The sequence below is a fragment of the Anomaloglossus baeobatrachus genome, unplaced genomic scaffold (genome assembly GCF_048569485.1).
Source record: "Anomaloglossus baeobatrachus isolate aAnoBae1 unplaced genomic scaffold, aAnoBae1.hap1 Scaffold_80, whole genome shotgun sequence".
Classification (NCBI taxonomy): domain Eukaryota; kingdom Metazoa; phylum Chordata; class Amphibia; order Anura; family Aromobatidae; genus Anomaloglossus; species Anomaloglossus baeobatrachus.
Window position 1 is genome coordinate 772112 of NW_027445184.1, and position 8945 is coordinate 781056.

The window sequence follows — 8945 nt, forward strand, 5'->3', positions numbered from 1 at the left end:
TATTTTATTAAATATCATCTCCACCAAACAGGACAAGCTTGCATCTGTTATAGTTTTGGAGAAAAATGTGTTCATTTCATGTATGCGCGAAATGCCTTAAAAATGGCTTTAAAATGGATTTGGAGCATGGAGACGATTATCTCGGGATTCTAAGATAACCAAACAAAACTTTTAGTGGATTTCTACTTATTTTATTAAATATCATCTCCACCAAACAGGACAAGCTTGCATCTGTTATAGTTTTGGAGAAAAATGTGTTCATTTCATTTATGCGCGAAATGCCTTAGAAATGGCTTTAAAATGGATTTGGAGCATGGAGACGATTATCTCGGGATTGCAAGATAACCAAACAAAACTTTTAGTGGATTTCTAATTTTATTAAATATCATCTCCACCAAACAGGACAAGCTTGCATCTGTTATAGTTTTGGAGAAAAATGTGTTCATTTCATTTATGCGCGAAATGCCTTAGAAATGGGTTTTAATAGCATTTGAAGCATGGAGACGATTATCTCGAGATTGCAAGATAACCAAACAAAACTTTTAGTGGATTTCTACTTATTTTATTAAATATCATCTCCACCAAACAGGACAAGCTTGCATCTGTTATAGTTTTGGAGAAAAATGTGTTCATTTCATTTATGCGCGAAATGCCTTAAAAATGGCTTTAAAATGGATTTGGAGCATGGAGACGATTATCTCGGGATTGCAAGATAACCAAACAAAACTTTTAGTGGATTTCTACTTATTTTATTAAATATCATCTCCACCAAACAGGACAAGCTTGCATCTGTTATAGTTTTGGAGAAAAATGTGTTCATTTCATTTATGCGCGAAATGCCTTAGAAATGGGTTTTAATAGCATTTGAAGCATGGAGACGATTATCTCGAGATTGCAAGATAACCAAACAAAACTTTTAGTGGATTTCTACTTATTTTATTAAATATCATCTCCACCAAACAGGACAAGCTTGCATCTGTTATAGTTTTGGAGAAAAATGTGTTCATTTCATGTATGCGCGAAATGCCTTAAAAATGGCTTTAAAATGGATTTGGAGCATGGAGACGATTATCTCGGGATTGCAAGATAACCAAATAAAACTTTTAGTGGATTTCTACTTATTTTATTAAATTTAATCTCCACCAAACAGGACAAGCTTGCATCTGTTATAGTTTTGGAGAAAAATGTGTTCATTTCATTTATGCGCGAAATGCCTTAGAAATGGGTTTTAATAGCATTTGAAGCATGGAGACGATTATCTCGAGATTGCAAGATAACCAAACAAAACTTTTAGTGGATTTCTACTTATTTTATTAAATATCATCTCCACCAAACAGGACAAGCTTGCATCTGTTATAGTTTTGGAGAAAAATGTGTTCATTTCATGTATGCGCGAAATGCCTTAAAAATGGCTTTAAAATGGATTTGGAGCATGGAGACGATTATCTCGGGATTGCAAGATAACCAAACAAAACTTTTAGTGGATTTCTACTTATTTTATTAAATATCATCTCCACCAAACAGGACAAGCTTGCATCTGTTATAGTTTTGGAGAAAAATGTGTTCATTTCATGTATGCGCGAAATGCCTTAAAAATGGCTTTAAAATGGATTTGGAGCATGGAGACGATTATCTCGGGATTGCAAGATAACCAAACAAAACTTTTAGTGGATTTCTACTTATTTTATTAAATATCATCTCCACCAAACAGGACAAGCTTGCATCTGTTATAGTTTTGGAGAAAAATGTGTTCATTTCATTTATGCGCGAAATGCCTTAGAAATGGCTTTAAAATGGATTTGGAGCATGGAGACGATTATCTCGGGATTGCAAGATAACCAAACAAAACTTTTAGTGGATTTCTACTTATTTTATTAAATATCATCTCCACCAAACAGGACAAGCTTGCATCTGTTATAGTTTTGGAGAAAAATGTGTTCATTTCATTTATGCGCGAAATGCCTTAGAAATGGGTTTTAATAGCATTTGAAGCATGGAGACGATTATCTCGAGATTGCAAGATAACCAAACAAAACTTTTAGTGGATTTCTACTTATTTTATTAAATATCATCTCCACCAAACAGGACAAGCTTGCATCTGTTATAGTTTTGGAGAAAAATGTGTTCATTTTATGTATGCGCAAAATGCCTTAAAAATGGCTTTAAAATGGATTTGGAGCATGGAGACGATTATCTCGGGATTGCAAGATAACCAAACAAAACTTTTAGTGGATTTCTACTTATTTTATTAAATATCATCTCCACCAAACAGGACAAGCTTGCATCTGTTATAGTTTTGGAGAAAAATGTGTTCATTTCATGTATGCGCGAAATGCCTTAAAAATGGCTTTAAAATGGATTTGGAGCATGGAGACGATTATCTCGGGATTGCAAGATAATCAAACAAAACTTTTAGTGGATTTCTACTTATTTTATTAAATATCATCTCCACCAAACAGGACAAGCTTGCATCTGTTATAGTTTTGGAGAAAAATGTGTTCATTTCATTTATGCGCGAAATGCCTTAGAAATGGGTTTTAATAGCATTTGAAGCATGGAGACGATTATCTCGAGATTGCAAGATAACCAAACAAAACTTTTAGTGGATTTCTACTTATTTTATTAAATATCATCTCCACCAAACAGGACAAGCTTGCATCTGTTATAGTTTTGGAGAAAAATGTGTTCATTTCATGTATGCGCGAAATGCCTTAAAAATGGCTTTAAAATGGATTTGGAGCATGGAGACGATTATCTCGGGATTGCAAGATAACCAAACAAAACTTTTAGTGGATTTCTACTTATTTTATTAAATTTAATCTCCACCAAACAGGACAAGCTTGCATCTGTTATAGTTTTGGAGAAAAATGTGTTCATTTCATTTATGCGCGAAATGCCTTAGAAATGGGTTTTAATATCATTTGAAGCATGGAGACGATTATCTCGAGATTGCAAGATAACCAAACAAAACTTTTAGTGGATTTCTACTTAGTTTATTAAATATCATCTCCACCAAACAGGACAAGCTTGCATCTGTTATAGTTTTGGAGAAAAATGTGTTCATTTCATGTATGCGCGAAATGCCTTAAAAATGGCTTTAAAATGGATTTGGAGCATGGAGACGATTATCTCGGGATTGCAAGATAACCAAACAAAACTTTTAGTGGATTTCTACTTATTTTATTAAATATCATCTCCACCAAACAGGACAAGCTTGCATCTGTTATAGTTTTGGAGAAAAATGTGTTCATTTCATGTATGCGCGAAATGCCTTAAAAATGGCTTTAAAATGGATTTGGAGCATGGAGACGATTATCTCGGGATTGCAAGATAACCAAACAAAACTTTTAGTGGATTTCTACTTATTTTATTAAATATTATCTCCACCAAACAGGACAAGCTTGCATCTGTTATAGTTTTGGAGAAAAATGTGTTCATTTCATGTATGCGCGAAATGCCTTAAAAATGGCTTTAAAATGGATTTGGAGCATGGAGACGATTATCTCGGGATTGCAAGATAACCAAACAAAACTTTTAGTGGATTTCTACTTATTTTATTAAATATCATCTCTACCAAACAGGACAAGCTTGCATCTGTTATAGTTTTGGAGAAAAATGTGTTCATTTCATGTATGCGCGAAATGCCTTAAAAATGGCTTTAAAATGGATTTGGAGCATGGAGACGATTATCTCGGGATTGCAAGATAACCAAACAAAACTTTTAGTGGATTTCTACTTATTTTATTAAATATCATCTCCACCAAACAGGACAAGCTTGCATCTGTTAAAGTTTTGGAGAAAAATGTGTTCATTTCATGTATGCGCGAAATGCCTTAAAAATGGCTTTAAAATGGATTTGGAGCATGGAGACGATTATCTCGGGATTGCAAGATAACCAAACAAAACTTTTAGTGGATTTCTACTTATTTTATTAAATATCATCTCCACCAAACAGGACAAGCTTGCATCTGTTATAGTTTTGGAGAAAAATGTGTTCATTTCATTTATGCGCGAAATGCCTTAGAAATGGGTTTTAATAGCATTTGAAGCATGGAGACGATTATCTCGAGATTGCAAGATAACCAAACAAAACTTTTAGTGGATTTCTACTTATTTTATTAAATATCATCTCCACCAAACAGGACAAGCTTGCATCTATTATAGTTTTGGAGAAAAATGTGTTCATTTCATGTATGCGCGAAATGCCTTAAAAATGGCTTTAAAATGGATTTGGAGCATGGAGACGATTATCTCGGGATTGCAAGATAACCAAACAAAACTTTTAGTGGATTTCTACTTATTTTATTAAATATCATCTCCACCAAACAGGACAAGCTTGCATCTGTTATAGTTTTGGAGAAAAATGTGTTCATTTCATGTATGCGCGAAATGCCTTAAAAATGGCTTTAAAATGGATTTGGAGCATGGAGACGATTATCTCGGGATTGCAAGATAACCAAACAAAACTTTTAGTGGATTTCTACTTATTTTATTAAATATCATCTCCACCAAACAGGACAAGCTTGCATCTGTTATAGTTTTGGAGAAAAATGTGTTCATTTCATGTATGCGCGAAATGCCTTAAAAATGGCTTTAAAATGGATTTGGAGCATGGAGACGATTATCTCGGGATTGCAAGATAACCAAACAAAACTTTTAGTGGATTTCTACTTATTTTATTAAATATCATCTCCACCAAACAGGACAAGCTTGCATCTGTTATAGTTTTGGAGAAAAATGTGTTCATTTCATGTATGCGCGAAATGCCTTAAAAATGGCTTTAAAATGGATTTGGAGCATGGAGACGATTATCTCGGGATTGCAAGATAACCAAACAAAACTTTTAGTGGATTTCTACTTATTTTATTAAATATCATCTCCACCAAACAGGACAAGCTTGCATCTGTTATAGTTTTGGAGAAAAATGTGTTCATTTCATGTATGCGCGAAATGCCTTAAAAATGGCTTTAAAATGGATTTGGAGCATGGAGACGATTATCTCGGGATTGCAAGATAACCAAACAAAACTTTTAGTGGATTTCTACTTATTTTATTAAATATCATCTCCACCAAACAGGACAAGCTTGCATCTGTTATAGTTTTGGAGAAAAATGTGTTCATTTCATGTATGCGCGAAATGCCTTAAAAATGGCTTTAAAATGGATTTGGAGCATGGAGACGATTATCTCGGGATTGCAAGATAACCAAACAAAACTTTTAGTGGATTTCTACTTATTTTATTAAATATCATCTCCACCAAACAGGACAAGCTTGCATCTGTTATAGTTTTGGAGAAAAATGTGTTCATTTCATGTATGCGCGAAATGCCTTAAAAATGGCTTTAAAATGGATTTGGAGCATGGAGACGATTATCTCGGGATTGCAAGATAACCAAACAAAACTTTTAGTGGATTTCTACTTATTTTATTAAATATTATCTCCACCAAACAGGACAAGCTTGCATCTGTTATAGTTTTGGAGAAAAATGTGTTCATTTCATGTATGCGCGAAATGCCTTAAAAATGGCTTTAAAATGGATTTGGAGCATGGAGACGATTATCTCGGGATTGCAAGATAACCAAACAAAACTTTTAGTGGATTTCTACTTATTTTATTAAATATCATCTCTACCAAACAGGACAAGCTTGCATCTGTTATAGTTTTGGAGAAAAATGTGTTCATTTCATGTATGCGCGAAATGCCTTAAAAATGGCTTTAAAATGGATTTGGAGCATGGAGACGATTATCTCGGGATTGCAAGATAACCAAACAAAACTTTTAGTGGATTTCTACTTATTTTATTAAATATCATCTCCACCAAACAGGACAAGCTTGCATCTGTTAAAGTTTTGGAGAAAAATGTGTTCATTTCATGTATGCGCGAAATGCCTTAAAAATGGCTTTAAAATGGATTTGGAGCATGGAGACGATTATCTCGGGATTGCAAGATAACCAAACAAAACTTTTAGTGGATTTCTACTTATTTTATTAAATATCATCTCCACCAAACAGGACAAGCTTGCATCTGTTATAGTTTTGGAGAAAAATGTGTTCATTTCATTTATGCGCGAAATGCCTTAGAAATGGGTTTTAATAGCATTTGAAGCATGGAGACGATTATCTCGAGATTGCAAGATAACCAAACAAAACTTTTAGTGGATTTCTACTTATTTTATTAAATATCATCTCCACCAAACAGGACAAGCTTGCATCTATTATAGTTTTGGAGAAAAATGTGTTCATTTCATGTATGCGCGAAATGCCTTAAAAATGGCTTTAAAATGGATTTGGAGCATGGAGACGATTATCTCGGGATTGCAAGATAACCAAACAAAACTTTTAGTGGATTTCTACTTATTTTATTAAATATCATCTCCACCAAACAGGACAAGCTTGCATCTGTTATAGTTTTGGAGAAAAATGTGTTCATTTCATGTATGCGCGAAATGCCTTAAAAATGGCTTTAAAATGGATTTGGAGCATGGAGACGATTATCTCGGGATTGCAAGATAACCAAACAAAACTTTTAGTGGATTTCTACTTATTTTATTAAATATCATCTCCACCAAACAGGACAAGCTTGCATCTGTTATAGTTTTGGAGAAAAATGTGTTCATTTCATTTATGCGCGAAATGCCTTAGAAATGGCTTTAAAATGGATTTGGAGCATGGAGACGATTATCTCGGGATTGCAAGATAACCAAACAAAACTTTTAGTGGATTTCTACTTATTTTATTAAATATCATCTCCACCAAACAGGACAAGCTTGCATCTGTTATAGTTTTGGAGAAAAATGTGTTCATTTCATTTATGCGCGAAATGCCTTAGAAATGGGTTTTAATAGCATTTGAAGCATGGAGACGATTATCTCGAGATTGCAAGATAACCAAACAAAACTTTTAGTGGATTTCTACTTATTTTATTAAATATCATCTCCACCAAACAGGACAAGCTTGCATCTGTTATAGTTTTGGAGAAAAATGTGTTCATTTCATGTATGCGCGAAATGCCTTAAAAATGGCTTTAAAATGGATTTGGAGCATGGAGACGATTATCTCGGGATTGCAAGATAACCAAACAAAACTTTTAGTGGATTTCTACTTATTTTATTAAATATCATCTCCACCAAACAGGACAAGCTTGCATCTGTTATAGTTTTGGAGAAAAATGTGTTCATTTCATTTATGCGCGAAATGCCTTAAAAATGGCTTTAAAATGGATTTGGAGCATGGAGACGATTATCTCGGGATTGCAAGATAACCAAACAAAACTTTTAGTGGATTTCTACTTATTTTATTAAATATCATCTCCACCAAACAGGACAAGCTTGCATCTGTTATAGTTTTGGAGAAAAATGTGTTCATTTCATTTATGCGCGAAATGCCTTAGAAATGGGTTTTAATAGCATTTGAAGCATGGAGACGATTATCTCGAGATTGCAAGATAACCAAACAAAACTTTTAGTGGATTTCTACTTATTTTATTAAATATCATCTCCACCAAACAGGACAAGCTTGCATCTGTTATAGTTTTGGAGAAAAATGTGTTCATTTCATTTATGCGCGAAATGCCTTAAAAATGGCTTTAAAATGGATTTGGAGCATGGAGACGATTATCTCGGGATTGCAAGATAACCAAACAAAACTTTTAGTGGATTTCTACTTATTTTATTAAATATCATCTCCACCAAACAGGACAAGCTTGCATCTGTTATAGTTTTGGAGAAAAATGTGTTCATTTCATTTATGCGCGAAATGCCTTAGAAATGGGTTTTAATAGCATTTGAAGCATGGAGACGATTATCTCGAGATTGCAAGATAACCAAACAAAACTTTTAGTGGATTTCTACTTATTTTATTAAATATCATCTCCACCAAACAGGACAAGCTTGCATCTGTTATAGTTTTGGAGAAAAATGTGTTCATTTCATGTATGCGCGAAATGCCTTAAAAATGGCTTTAAAATGGATTTGGAGCATGGAGACGATTATCTCGGGATTGCAAGATAACCAAACAAAACTTTTAGTGGATTTCTACTTATTTTATTAAATTTAATCTCCACCAAACAGGACAAGCTTGCATCTGTTATAGTTTTGGAGAAAAATGTGTTCATTTCATTTATGCGCGAAATGCCTTAGAAATGGGTTTTAATAGCATTTGAAGCATGGAGACGATTATCTCGAGATTGCAAGATAACCAAACAAAACTTTTAGTGGATTTCTACTTATTTTATTAAATATCATCTCCACCAAACAGGACAAGCTTGCATCTGTTATAGTTTTGGAGAAAAATGTGTTCATTTCATGTATGCGCGAAATGCCTTAAAAATGGCTTTAAAATGGATTTGGAGCATGGAGACGATTATCTCGGGATTGCAAGATAACCAAACAAAACTTTTAGTGGATTTCTACTTATTTTATTAAATATCATCTCCACCAAACAGGACAAGCTTGCATCTGTTATAGTTTTGGAGAAAAATGTGTTCATTTCATTTATGCGCGAAATGCCTTAGAAATGGGTTTTAATATCATTTGAAGCATGGAGACGATTATCTCGAGATTGCAAGATAACCAAACAAAACTTTTAGTGGATTTCTACTTAGTTTATTAAATATCATCTCCACCAAACAGGACAAGCTTGCATCTGTTATAGTTTTGGAGAAAAATGTGTTCATTTCATGTATGCGCGAAATGCCTTAAAAATGGCTTTAAAATGGATTTGGAGCATGGAGACGATTATCTCGGGATTGCAAGATAACCAAACAAAACTTTTAGTGGATTTCTACTTATTTTATTAAATATCATCTCCACCAAACAGGACAAGCTTGCATCTGTTATAGTTTTGGAGAAAAATGTGTTCATTTCATGTATGCGCGAAATGCCTTAAAAATGGCTTTAAAATGGATTTGGAGCATGGAGACGATTATCTCGGGATTGCAAGATAAC